We start from the raw sequence: 14,050 nt of genomic DNA, 5'->3' as shown, positions 1-14,050 counted from the left end.
ATCCCCTTTTTTTGTAATATAGTTGTTAAAGTCATACTGGTTTGATATCTTGTTTTGTGCAGTGCCTTATTTATATTGTATTTTTAATTTATTTTATGCAACTTGTTGACACGTTTTATTTTGTGTTTATGTATGTAAAAAATATTGTATTTCATATATTCATTTTTTATTTTTTGTATTCATTTATTTATTCATATTTTTTTTAATCTTTTAACTATTCTGATTGTTAATTTGCTTTCTTTAAGTAAAAAAAAAAAGGTCAAAGACAAAGCTATTCGGTTTCTTGTGAGTATATACACTTCACTGCCGATGTGGGGGGGGGGGGCGCCACCTAAAATCTTGCCTAGGGCGCCAGATTGGTTAGGGCAGATGCCGTGGGAGATTATGTAATTTCACCTATTTGGGTTAAAAATATTTTTTACAAACCAGTAATAATAATTTGCAAATGTGCCGTTGTTGAGCGTCTGTGCCGTCTAGAGCTCGGCAGAGTAACCGTGTAATACTCTTCCATATCAGTAGGTGGCAGCAAGTAGCTAATGTAATGCTTTGTAGATGTCGGGAACATGGTTTGTCGAGATCACAATATGCAGACGACAGCGTGCAGGTAAAAAGGTATCTAATTTAAAAAAAGTGTGCCGCTAAGAAAAGCCATGGAAGCGTAGGGAAGGCTGCGCAAAACGAAACTAAAACTGAACTGGTTGCAAAGTAAACAAATACAGAATGCTGGACGACAACAAAGACTTACAGCGTGTGGAACAGCAGACGGCGTCCACAAAGTACATCCGAACATGACATGACAATCAACAATGTCCTTGAAGCTTAGGGAAGGCTGTGCAAAACGAAACTAAAACTGAACTGGCTGCAAAGTAAAAAAAATACAGAATGCTGGACGACAGCAAAGACTTACAGCGCGTGGAGCAAAGACGGCGTCCACAAAGTACATCCGAACATGACATGACAATCAACAATGTCCTTGAAACTTAGGGAAGGCTGTGCAAAACTAAACTAAAACTGAACTGGTTGCAAAGTAAACAAATGCAGAATGCTGGACGACAGCAAAGACTTAGTGTGGAGCAGACGGCGTCCACAAAGTACATCCGAACATGACATGACAATCAACAATGTCCTTGAAGCTTAGGGAAGGCTGTGCAAAACTAAACTAAAACTGAACTGGCTGCAAAGTAAACAAATAGAGAATGCTGGACGACAGCAAAGACTTACTGTGGAGCAGACGGCGTCCACAAAGTACATCCGAACATGACATGACAATCAACAATGTCCTTGAAGCTTAGGGAAGGCTGTGCAAAACGAAACTAAAACTGAACTGGTTGCAAAGTAAACAAATACAGAATGCTGGACGACAGCAAAGACTTAGTGTGGAGCAGACGGCGTCCACAAAGTACATCTGAACATGACATGACAATCAACAATGTCCTTGAAGCTTAGGGAAGGCTGTGCAAAACAAAACTAAAACTGAACTGGTTGCAAAGTAAACAAATACAGAATGCTGGACGACAGCAAAGACTTAGTGTGGAGCAGACGGCGTCCACAAAGTACATCCAAACACGACATGACAATCAACGATGTCCCTGCAAAGAAGGATAGCGACAACTTAAATAGTCTTGTTCGTTAAAACAAAACAGGTGTGGGGAATATCGCTCAAAGGAAGACATGAAACTGCTACGGGAAAACACCAACAAAACAGGAAAAGCCACCAAAATAGGAGCGCAAGACAAGTACTAAAACACTACACACAGGAAGACACTAAAAAACTCCAAATAAGTCAGGGCGTGATGTGACAGGTGGGGACAGTACACCTACTTTGAGACAAGAGCTATAGTCATGCATGGTTGGCTTTGGTTTGAATTCTTATCCAACACTTGCAAGAACAACTTTTTATTGTCAATATCAGCTGCTTTTTTCAATGAAAAAAATGTGCCTTGGCTCAAAAAAGGTTGAAAAACACTGTGTCAGTCCATCGCCAGCCAGGCATTTAAAAAAATAAACCTAAAAATTATGGATCATCAATCTTCACCAATACGTCACTTTCGTCACTTGATTAAGGAAACAGCGGGAGGCAGTGTGCAGGTAAAAAGGTGTCTAATGCTTAAACCAAAAATAAACAAAAGGTGAGTGCCCCCAAGAAAAGGCATTGAAGCTTAGGGAAGGCTATGCATAACGAAACTAAAAGTAAACTGGCTACAAAGTAAACAAAGACAGAATGCTGGACGACAGCAAAGACTTACTGTTGAGCAAAGACGGCGTCCACAATGTACATCCGAACATGACATGACAATCAACAATGTCCCCACAAAGAAGGATAAAAACAACCAAAATATTCTTGATTGCTAAAACAAAGTAGATGCGGGAAATATCGCTCAAAGGAAGACATGAAAACTGCTACAGGAAAATACCCCCAAAAAAGAAAAAAAACACCAAAATAGGAGCGCAAGACCAGAACTAAAACACTACACACAGGAAAACAGCAAAAAATTCAAAATAAGTCAGGGTGTGATGTGACAGGTGGTGACAGTACACCTACTTTGAGACAAGAGCTATATTGATGCATGCTTGGTTATGCTTTAAAGTCATATCCAACAATTGCGACGACGACTTTTTACGGTCAACTGAGTTTCGTTTTTTTTAATGATTTCTGCTGGTGGTGTGCCTCTGCATTTTTTCAACGCAAAAAAATGTGCCTTGACTCAAAAAAGGTTGAAAAACACTGGTTTAGAGGTCAGGTTAGATCGGTTTTGTTTCTCCCTTCCCTTGTCCGAATAAATATCGGTTTCCGAAATCCTGCATCTGCGTCCAGAGTCCTATCTCGTGACACTGTCAAAACCCTGAAGACCGACTGTCTTCACAATAAAAGCGCTGCTTCATCCTGCCTGTGTTAACAAAATAAAGAGTCTCAGAAAGCTAGCAAGCCACGGGAGTTTGCCGCCAATGTATTTCTTGCAAAGTGTATAAAAAGGAGTATGGAAGCTGGCAAAAAGCATGCACTTTCATGTGGTATTGGACAGAAAGGAGGGGAGGGGTGGTTGGGGGGCGGGGTGGCAGGTGTAAAAAAAATATTCAGACAAAGGCCGGACGCCAGGGAGGTGGTCCAGACTGAGGCCAAGGAAAAAAAAGTCATAGCCATAGCACACATAAACATGCTACATAGAATCAACAAGACTTGCAACAGAGGGGAGGGAGTGGGAGCTATGGAGGCCGGCTGCTGCTCTCAAGTGCTACTCAGCCGTCCATTGCCCATCTGTGCATATGCCCATTGTCAAGGGTGTAGTGTTGATGTGTCTGCAGGCCTGGAGTGTAGCTGAGGGCTAATGCTAACTTCCTCAGTGTTCACTCTTACAACTATGTTACTACAGCTTGGTTATTATACAGTTTACAGGACGTAAATGACGTATTGTTGGCGGTTTTATATGCATTTTATGTGCAGAAAACATCGCACAGGGCGATGTGATGCGTCTAGTGCAGTAGCCTTGGAGTAGTAGTACCTGTAGTTAGTGCATGCTGCATGCCGCTTTTGCTTGCTATGCTGCATGCTGCTTCTGCCTGATACTCATTGCTTTCAGCTAGTGCCGCCGGCTAGCCCTCTGTCTCAGAGGGCGAAAAGAGGAGCCGAGTGCATAAGCCTCCTCAGCCGGTACATAGCCTCTCCATTGTCAAGACTCGTACATGCCTCCTCGTGGCCACACACGGTAACTGGAACCTCGCGGTTCCAGGCTAAGTTGTACGGGATCTCGGAGCAGCAGGGGGCCCCAGAGACGGGGCATGCAGGCCCACCGGTGTGTGGACATGCCCTGGTGCCCAGTCAACCCCTGTCCCAGCTATGGGTAAATAACCCCAGCTATGGGCGAATAGTGAAAACCGCCTCAACGGTGGACCAGGCGGAAGATGGCGGCAGCGGAATGCACCACAACGGCTGGGAAGGCGGATGAAGGCTGCAGCAAAGACGGGTCCCCAGTCGTCTTGGTCTCCATGCCACTGGACCCTGGCCCGCTCAATGCCAAGGACTGTGTGGTGGCTGACCGTGCACCAGTCTCCCCACATTAAAAGATTCCACGCACAGGCGTCCTCCATATAGGGAATCCACCCTAACATCCCGGATTAAGTCCTATGGCGACCAGCGAATGGCGACGGGGGTAGGATTGTGAGATCTGGAAGCCTCCAGTCAAAAACTGGCACATAAGGCGGTGGGTGCAAGATTCAGTCGCTGGGCTCTTGGAATGAGGCAGAAAGAGCCCTTCGGCAGCTACACTCACGACTGAGCAGTCCTCTTTAGGATCCACTCTGCTCACCCCACCTGGGGAAGGGGCTAGAAAAGGTGCCCTAAAAATAGCCTGCCTCTAACCTCCCGACTGGACTACCGCATCCAGAGGGATCACCATATGCGGTCGAAAAACACGAAATATGAATTTTGGAGCGTGGAATGTACGCACAATGATGGATAATACGGCCAGCGACAGACCAGAGAGGAGAACTGCGATCATTGCCAGGGAACTGCAGAGATGCCGGATAGACATAGCTGCACTTTCCGAAACCCGACGTGCAGACGAAGGACAACTGAAGGAGGAAAAGGGTGGCTACACTTTCTTCTGGAAAGGAAAAGCCTCTGATGAGCCCAGAATCCATGGGGTTGGATTTGCCATCAGAAACCAGCTTGTTAGTCACCTCTCTGAACTTCCCGTGGGGATTAGTGAACGTCTCATGACTGTCCGTCTGGTGCTCACCAACAACCAGATGGCAACAGTTATCAGCGCCTATGCCCCTACTTTAGACTCTGAAGACGAAGTAAAAGAGACCTTCTACGCCTGCTTAGATGAGACACTGTCTAGGATCCCAAAGGAGGATAAGATTATTCTCCTAGGTGACTTTAATGCCAGGGTCGGCCGGGACCAACACCTCTGGAAGGGCACTATAGGGAAGGAAGGCATCGGGAACATCAACTCCAATGGAATCCTGCTTCTCAGCAAATGTTCACAGCACAACCTCACAATTACCAACACTCTCTTCCGCCAGAAAAACAAACTGAAGGCATCTTGGAGGCATCCTCGATCCAAACAATGGCATCTCATTGACTATGTCATTGTGCGAGCCAGGGACCGTTGTGATGTGAACATCACAAGGGCCATGTTGGACACAGATGCCTGTTGGACAGATCACCGCCTCATTCGCTCCACAATGTCCATCAGACTTAAGAGGAAAAGGAGGGTTCAAAAGAAGCAGATCCGGCCAAGGCTGAACCTCGAAGGCCTGAATGAAACTGCCACCCAGCAGCAACTTCAGACATCCCTTGAGGAAAGCCTCCAGCAGGAATACCCTGATAACATCGAAGAACACTGGAACCTGCTCAAATCAACCATCCTCGTTACCTGTAAAACCACCCTTGGGTACAAGTCCAGAAAACACCAGGACTGGTTTGATGAGAACGACACAGAGATAGAACAGCTCATCTCCAAAAAACGGAGTGCCTTTCACACCTGGCAGAATGATGTGACCTGTAAAGCCAAAAGAATAGCTCACTCGAGAGCCAAGGCAGATGTTCAGAGCCGGGTAAGGGAGCTTAAGAACTCCTGGTGGACTGAAAGGGCTCTGGAGATCCAGAGACTAGCAGACTCAGGGGACACCAGAGGCTTTTTTAGTGCTACCAAGGCTGTCTATGGGCCAACTTACCGCGGCCTAAACCCCCTGCGCTCAAAGGATGGGCAGCAGCTGCTAAAGGACAATGAGTCCATTAATGCCCGATGGAAGGAGCACTTTCAGGAACTCCTCAATCGTGACAGCACAGCTGAACCAGACATCACCAACCACATCCCCCAGAGTCCCATCAGGGAAGATATGGGGGAACCCCCCACCATAACAGAGGTTCAAGATGCCATCAGGAGTCTAAGGAACAACAAGGCTGCCGGACCAGATGGGATCCCAGCGGAGATCCTAAAGGAAGGTGGAAGAGAGCTCCTGTATCAAATCCACACCCTACTTCTCAAGGTCTGGGAAAAAGAAGAACTCCCCTCAGAGCTCAGGAACGCTCTTATTGTGACCATATTCAAGAAGGGGGACAAGGCTGACTGTGGAAACTACAGGGGCATCTCACTCCTGTCAACAACTGGCAAAATCTTAGCTCGTGTCCTTGCAAATCGATTGCTACCACTATCTGAGGAAGCACTCCCAGAATCACAGTGTGGCTTTCGCCCAGCTAGAGGCACAGCCGACATGATTTTTACAGCCCGCCAACTCCAGGAAAAATGTCGTGAACAAAGACAGCCTTTGTACATGGCCTTCATAGACCTGACAAAGGCCTTTGACACGGTAGACCGTCAGGCTCTGTGGAGTGTGCTGTCGAGGTGCGGCTGCCACAATAAATTTATCAGAATAGTGAGGCTTCTACATGATGGCATGGCAGCCACAGTGCTCAGCAACAGCGGCTCCGAGTCTGAGCCTTTCACTGTGGAGACGGGTGTCAAGCAAGGGTGTATCATAGCTCCCACCCTGTTTGCCATCTTTATTGGTGCTATACTGCACCTCATTGGCAAAGAGTTGCCACAGGGGATCCCCATCCTGTATAGAACCGATGGCAGGCTCTTTAACCTTAACAGGTTCAAAGCCAAGAGCAAAGTTAGAAACACCACTATCATGGAGCTTCAGTACGCGGACGACAACGCCATCGCAGCACACTCAGCAGAAGAACTTCAGGGTATCTTGAATGCCTTTGCTAAGGCATACAGAGCCCTGGGCCTTGCCCTCAACATCAAGAAGACCCAGGTCCTACATCAACCTCCACCCAACCAGCCAACTAATCAGCCCGCCATAAACGTGGACAACACCCCCCTTGAAAACGTTGACCACTTCCCATACCTCGGCAGCATCCTCTCCTCCAAAGCGGACATTGACTCAGAGGTCAACCATCGCCTGAGCTGTGCCAGTGGAGCCTATGCCAGACTCAGGAGGAGAGTCTTTGAGGACCGGGATCTAAGGGCTCAAACAAAGCTCCTGGTCTACAGAGCTGTTGTCATCCCCACCCTGCTGTATGGGGCAGAGTCATGGACTACTTACAGTAGGCACCTGAGAGCCCTGGAACAACATCACCAGCGATCCCTACGGAGGATTTTGAGGATCAGTTGGGAGGACAGACGCACCAACATCAGCGTCTTGGAGGAAGCCAACATGCCCAGCATCACCACCACAATTATGCAGCACCAACTCCGCTGGACAGGTCACGTCATCCGCATGTCCAACACACGTCTTCCCAAACAGGTCCTTTACTCCCAGTTGAAGGAAGGTCAGCGTGCCCCTGGTGGGCAAAAGAAACGTTTCAAGGATAACATCAAGACCAGCTTAAAGCATTTCCACATCCCCATGAACAACTGGGAGGAAATAGCACTGGACAGGCCTCGCTGGAAGAAATCCGTACAAGAAGGTGCAGCACTCTATGAGATGGAACTCCGCCGTATCGCAGACACAAAGCGACAACACCGCAAGGAAAGACAGAAGAAGGCTCCCCCCCCATCAACCACTCCCATTTTCCCCTGCCCACATTGCACCAAAATATGTGGATCACGGATTGGCCTACACAGCCATCTACGGATCCACAAATAGACGACCCTACGGAGGACAGTCATACTCGTTTCGAGTGACCGCCGATGATGATGCATTTTAAAAGTGATTTAGAGGCAGAATGGATTGCCACCATTAGCTGCATTGCTAGCCACCTAGAGCAGAGGTGTCAACGTCACTTTAGCTCAGGGGCCGCTCGGAGGAAAAACTGTGCAAACGTGGGCCGGACTATTAAAATCATGGCATTAAAGCTACAAAATAAAGACAACTTCAGATTGTTTTCTCTGTCTTACTTTGGCCAAAAATAGAACAAACACATTCTGGAAATATTACAATGAAAAAATATAGAAAAAACTACCGTCAGCGGTAAAGTTTATATCCATGAAGCATATATTTATCATTTGTTTTCAAAATGCTTACAAAAACTGGTACCCCATTTTTATGACTTGATGGGGTTTGATGGAGTATTGGTGCGTGCAAAACAGCAGCAGGCGGCTGTGGCCTGCGGGCCGGTTCTGATACTAATGCCTGCTCAGTGGCTTAGTGGTTAGAGTGTCCGCCCTGAGATCGGTAGGTCGTGAGTTCAAACCCCGGCCGAGTCATACCAAAGACTATAAAAATGGGACCCATTACCTCCCTGCTTGGGTTGGAATTGGGGGTAAAATCACCAAAATTATTCCCGAGCGCGGCCACCGCTGCTGCTCACTGCTCCCCTCGCCTCCCAGGGGGTGGAACAAGGGGATGGGTCAAATGTGTGTGACTTTGTTAGAATAATTATGTATATATTATCACACAACTCTTATGCTTAAGGGCCGTTGCTGAATCAGTGTTGTGTCCAGACTCGGCCTGCTGACTGCCAAGGCCGAACATCGAGTACCGTGACGCAGACAGAGCAGAGACAAGGCGATATCACGAGTGCCAGCGTATTTGCATTTCTTGAATAGTCATACATCGTGTCTAACTGGGGTTGCTGAAATTACCTTCAGCAGCAGCTTCAGTGATATAACCCAAATAAATAGAAGAAGCACGTGGGCTGGACTTTAGAGCGTAGTTTGGATCTGTGACTAGAGTACAGCCTAAAAAACGTCTCTCCTCAATTGAGCAAAATGTAACTCTGTCTCTGCATGATTCCTTGCTTCTTGTCTGTTTAATAGATGTCATCAGTGTTTGAACCTGACAGACTTTAACTTTAACTTTTAATCAAATATCATCCCAGGGGCCATAGATCATTCATTCACGGGCCGGATCTGGCCTTGACTTTGACACCCCTGACTTAGAACCAGTTGATTAGTACAAGTTAGAATGCAAAAAAAAAAAAAGTCTTCTTGTCTCTTGTAAGGATTGTGGGAAAAAAAAGGGGAAAAAAGTGCAGTTCCCCTTTAAAGGCCTACTGAAACCCACAACTACCGACCACGCAGTCTGATAGTTAAATATCAATGATGAAATCTTAACATTGCAACACATGCCAATACGGCCGGGTTAACTTATAAAGTGCAATTTTAAATTTCCCGCTAAACTTCCGGTTGAAAACGTCTATGTATGATGACGTATGCGCGTGACGTCACGGAGAGAACGGAAGTATTCGGACCCCATTGAATCCAATACAAAAAAGCTCTGTTTTCATCTCAAAATTCCACAGTATTCTGGACATCTGTGTTGGTGAATCTTTTGCAATTTGTTTAATGAACAATGAAGACTGCAAAGAAGAAAGTTGTAGGTGGGATCGGTGTATTAGCGGCTGGCTGCAGCAACACAACCAGGAGGACTTTGACTTGGATAGCAGACGCGCTATCCGACGCTAGCCGCCGACCGCACGGATGATCGGGTGAAGTCCTTCGTCCTTCCATCGATCGCTGGAACACAGGTGAGCACGGGTGTTGATGAGCAGATGAGGGCTGGCTGGCGTAGGTGGAGCGCTAATGTTTTTATCATAGCTCTGTGAGGTCCCGTTGCTAAGTCAGCTTCAATGGCGTCGTTAGCAACAGCATTGTTAAGCTTCGCCAGGCTGGAAAGCATTAACCGTGTATTTACATGTCCATGGTTTAATAGTATTGTTGATCTTCTGTCTATCCTTCCAGTCAGAGGTTTAATTATTTTGTTTCTATCTGCATTTAAGCACGATGCTATCACGTTAGCTCCGTAGCTAAAGTGCTTCACCGATGTATTGTCGTGGAGATAAAAGTCACTGTGAATGTCCATTTCGCGTTCTCGACTCTCATTTTCAAGAGGATATAGTATCCGAGGTGGTTTAAAATACAAATCCGTGATAGAAAAAGGAGAGAGTGTGGAATCCAATGAGCCAGCTTGTACCTAAGTTACGGTCAGAGCGAAAAAAGAAACGTCCTGCACTGCACTCTAGTCCTTCACTCTCACGTTCCTCATCCACGAATCTTTCATCCTGGCTCAAATTAATGGGGTAATCGTCGCTTTCTCGGTCCGAATCAATCTCGCTGCTGGTGTAAACAACGGGGAAATGTGAGGAGCCTTTCAACTTGTGACGTCACGCTACTTCCGGTACAGGCAAGGTTTTTTTTATCAGCGACCAAAAGTTGCAAACTTTATCGTCGATGTTCTCTACTAAATCATTTCAGCAAAAATATGGCAATATTGCGAAATGATCAAGTATGACACATAGAATGGATCTGCTATCCCCGTTTAAATAAAAAAAATTCATTTCAGTCGGCCTTTAAGGACTTGCCTGTTTCCTCCCTCTGCTGTGTATTACCTGACACTCGGACTCAGGAGTGACCTCCAAATACCCAAACATTCTGTCACGGGTCTGTTACCAACGCACTTGGCCTTTGAAGAGGATGCGCGCCAGACTCAGCTGGCATGTGAAAATGCCCTGTTTGGACCGTGGAGCAATCAACAGCCAAACATGGTTGTAATCTTTAACCGGGTGGACAAAGTCTCCCTGACCAGGACTGCTGTGATGTGACGTGGTGGCTGGAATGAAACTGTAGGTGTGCCAAATATAACAGACTTCAATGGAAGCTTGTTGTTTCTCCTTTAAGACCGCCCAGCGAGACGGAGACTTCTACATACATGGCTGTCTTGAGTTTCTAAATATTTCTACAACTCTTAATTTTTTTGTGATAGAGTGATTGGAGCACATACTTGTTGGGTCACAAAAAACCTTCATGAAGTTTACTTCTTTTATGAATTTATTATGGGTCTACTGAAAATGTGAGGGTCAAAAGTATACATACAGCAATGTTAATATTTGCTTACATGTCCCTTGGCAAGTTTACCTGCAATAAGGCACTTTTGGTAGCCAATCCACAAGCTTCTGCTTGAATTTTTGACCACTCCCTTTGACAAAATTGGTGCGGTTCAGCTAAATTAGTTGGTTTTCTGACATGGACTTGTTTATTCAGCATTGTCCACAAGTCAGGACTTTGGAAAGGCCATTCTAAAACCACAGAACTTTCCTCCAGAAAGTCTTATCTTTGTCCATGTGATGTCAGATGAAACAAAAATTGAGCTGTTTGGCCACAATACCCAGCAATATGTATGGAGGAGAAAGGGTGAGGCCTTTAATCCTTTAATCCCAGGAACACCATCCCTACCGTCAAGCATGTAGGTAGTATTATGCTCTGGGCCTGTTTTGCTGCCAATAGAACTGGTGCTTTACAGAGTAAATGAGATAATGAAAAATCCCAATTCTTCAGGACAAGCTAAAATCATCAGCCCGGAGGTTGGGTCTTGGGCGCAGTTGGGTGTTCCAACATTACAATGACCCCAAACTAGGGGTGTAACGGTACGTGTATTTGTATTGAACCGTTTCGGTACGGGGGTTCCGGTTCGGTTCGGAGGTGTACCGAACGAGTTTCCACACGGACATATTAAGTAGCGTAACGCACGTTGTGTAAACAATGCACACCGAGGCACAACACACGGCATGCTAGCAGCTAACGGGCTAGGATAGACTGACCATACGTCCTCTTTTCACGGGACATGTCCTCTTTTGCGGAGCTGTCAGGGCGGAGTTTCTTAAATGCCTCAAATGTCCGGCATTTTGAGTTATGGTTGCGTGTGTTTTCAATGTACGTTCAGGGTTAAGAAGGGGTTAAAAACAAAACAAATTGTGCGCGCAGCAGCATTGGTGAGGGAGGGGCAGAGACAGAGAGAGAGAGAGAGTTATGATAAACGCGCATGCGTCGCCAGGCTCGGCTTTTTATCCATAGATTTATCACATTTAATTTTTTATTATCTATAGCAGGGGTGTCAAAAGTGTGCCATTTGCGGCCCACGGCTAATGTTTTAAAGGCCCAAGGCACATTCTAAAAATACTATTCAAATAAACAAAAACATAACAAAAGTGAAATAAAAAAAGCTTAAAAGGTTAAATGTAATTTAGAAAAAGTTGCAATGTTGACTAATAAAACAAAGCTGTTTTTTTTTCTTTCAAACTGTCATTGCTCAAAACATAATATTGAATCAAAATCAATGTTATTATGAATTATTGACCTATCCAAGGTTCCCATTACTTCACATCAAATATTACACTAAGAAAAATATTTTTGGTGGAAGATTTTGCACATTTGGTAAATAAATAACCCAAAAATGTATATTTTGCTGTTTTCTTACTGTACCGAAAATGAACCGAACCGTGACCTCTAAACCGAGGTACGTACCGAACCGACATTTTTGTGTACCGTTACACCCCTACCCAGGGCCGGCCCGTGGCATAGGCCGTATAGGCAAATGCTAAGGGCGCCGTCCATCAGGGGGCGCCACGCCAGTGCCACAAATGTTGGAGAAAAAAAAAAAAAAAAAAAAAAAAGTTGGTACTATTATTTTTAAATACAAAAAATAATCCCACGTTAATTAAAATGCAAAGTAAAGCCTATTTAATAGAAATATTATTTGTTACAACATTACGCCCCCCCCCCCCTCCTCCCTTCCCGTATCATGACTCTTTTTGTTTTGGACGTCACCACATCAAAAAATAAACACAAGATGTCAAAACGGCCAAAACTGTCAGTTGCCCAGGGAAGAAAAAAGAGAAAATAAGAGGAGGATAAACGATAAAAAGACAGAGGTAGCAGGTAGGTAATGTTAGCCTACATGAAATTATTTGTCTGTTACAGAATGTGATAGTAACCCTTAGCATTAAGCTAATGTTACATGATTCGGCAATTGCTAATCAATAAATAGCTAGTTCTGTTTTAACGTCGGGTTAATATTGTGGACGGGGCTAAATTGTTATGGAAATTAATAATGTAACGTTAGGTAATTACAGTACTCCCTGGTGTACAGTAATTTGTAAGTCATTCTAGTTAATGCAATATTAAAAAGCACAAATAGAGAACTCTGTAGGATCCCCTTTTTTTGTAATATAGTTGTTAAAGTCATACTGGTTTGATATCTTGTTTTGTGCAGTGCCTTATTTATATTGTATTTTTAATTTATTTTATGCAACTTGTTGACACGTTTTATTTTGTGTTTATGTATGTAAAAAATATTGTATTTCATATATTCATTTTTTATTTTTTGTATTCATTTATTTATTCATATTTTTTTTTATCTTCTTAACTATTCTGATTGTTAATTTGCTTTCTTTAAGTAAAAAAAAAAGGTCAAAGACAAAGCTATTCGGTTTCTTGTGAGTATATACACTTCACTGCCGATGTGGTATGGGGGGCGCCACCTAAAATCTTGCCTAGGGCGCCAGATTGGTTAGGGCCGGGCCTGCCCCTACCCCAAACTCAAAAGTGGTAAAGGAATTTATGTATTTTGTTTCTATCTGCATTTGAGAACGATGCTATCACGTTAGCTCAGTAGCTAAGTGTGTCACCGATGTATTGTCGTGGAGATAAAAGTCACTGTGAATGTCCATTTAGCGTTCTCGACTCTCATTTTCAAGAGGATATAGTATCCCAGGTGGTTTAAAATACAAATCCGTGATCCACAATAGAAAAAGGAGAGAGTGTGGAATCCAATGAGCCAGCTTGTACCTAAGTTACGGTCAGAGCGAAAAAAGATACGTCCTGCACTGCCTCTAGTTCTTCACTCTAACGTTCCTCATCCACGAATCTTTCATCCTCGCTCAAATTAATGGGGTAATCGTCGCTTTGTCGCTCCGAATCTCTATCGCTCCATTGTAAACAAAGGAAAATTGTGAGGAATATTACCTCCTGTGACATCACGCTACTTCCGGTACAGGCAAGGCTTTTTTTATCAGCGAGCAAAAGTTGTGAACTTTATCGTCGATTTTCTCTACTAAATCCTTTCAGCAAAAATATGGCAATATCGCGAAATGATCAAGTACGACACATAGAATGGATCTGCTATTCCCGTTTAAATAAAAAAAATTCATTTCAGTAGGCCTTTAACATTGCTGTATGTATACTTTTGACCCAGCACATTTGCTCACATTTTCAGTAGACCCATAATAAATTCATAATAGAAGCAAACTTCATGAATGTTTTTTGTGACCAACAAGTATGTGCTCCAATCACTACATCACAAAAAATTAAGAGTTGTA

General features: G+C 44.5%; 1 protein-coding gene across 1 annotated transcript in view; it reads right to left on the bottom strand.

Annotated features, from left to right (window-relative positions):
- The window catches only part of fryb (furry homolog b (Drosophila)), a 184,905-nt gene that overhangs the window by 169,650 nt on the left and 1,205 nt on the right, over nucleotides 1–14,050 (bottom strand). The window lies entirely within an intron of this gene.

This window comes from Entelurus aequoreus, linkage group LG05 (genome assembly GCF_033978785.1).
Source record: "Entelurus aequoreus isolate RoL-2023_Sb linkage group LG05, RoL_Eaeq_v1.1, whole genome shotgun sequence".
In the NCBI taxonomy this organism is placed as follows: domain Eukaryota; kingdom Metazoa; phylum Chordata; class Actinopteri; order Syngnathiformes; family Syngnathidae; genus Entelurus; species Entelurus aequoreus.
The sequence above is the reverse complement of the archived record's forward strand: the minus strand, read 5'-3'. Positions and strand labels throughout refer to the sequence as shown.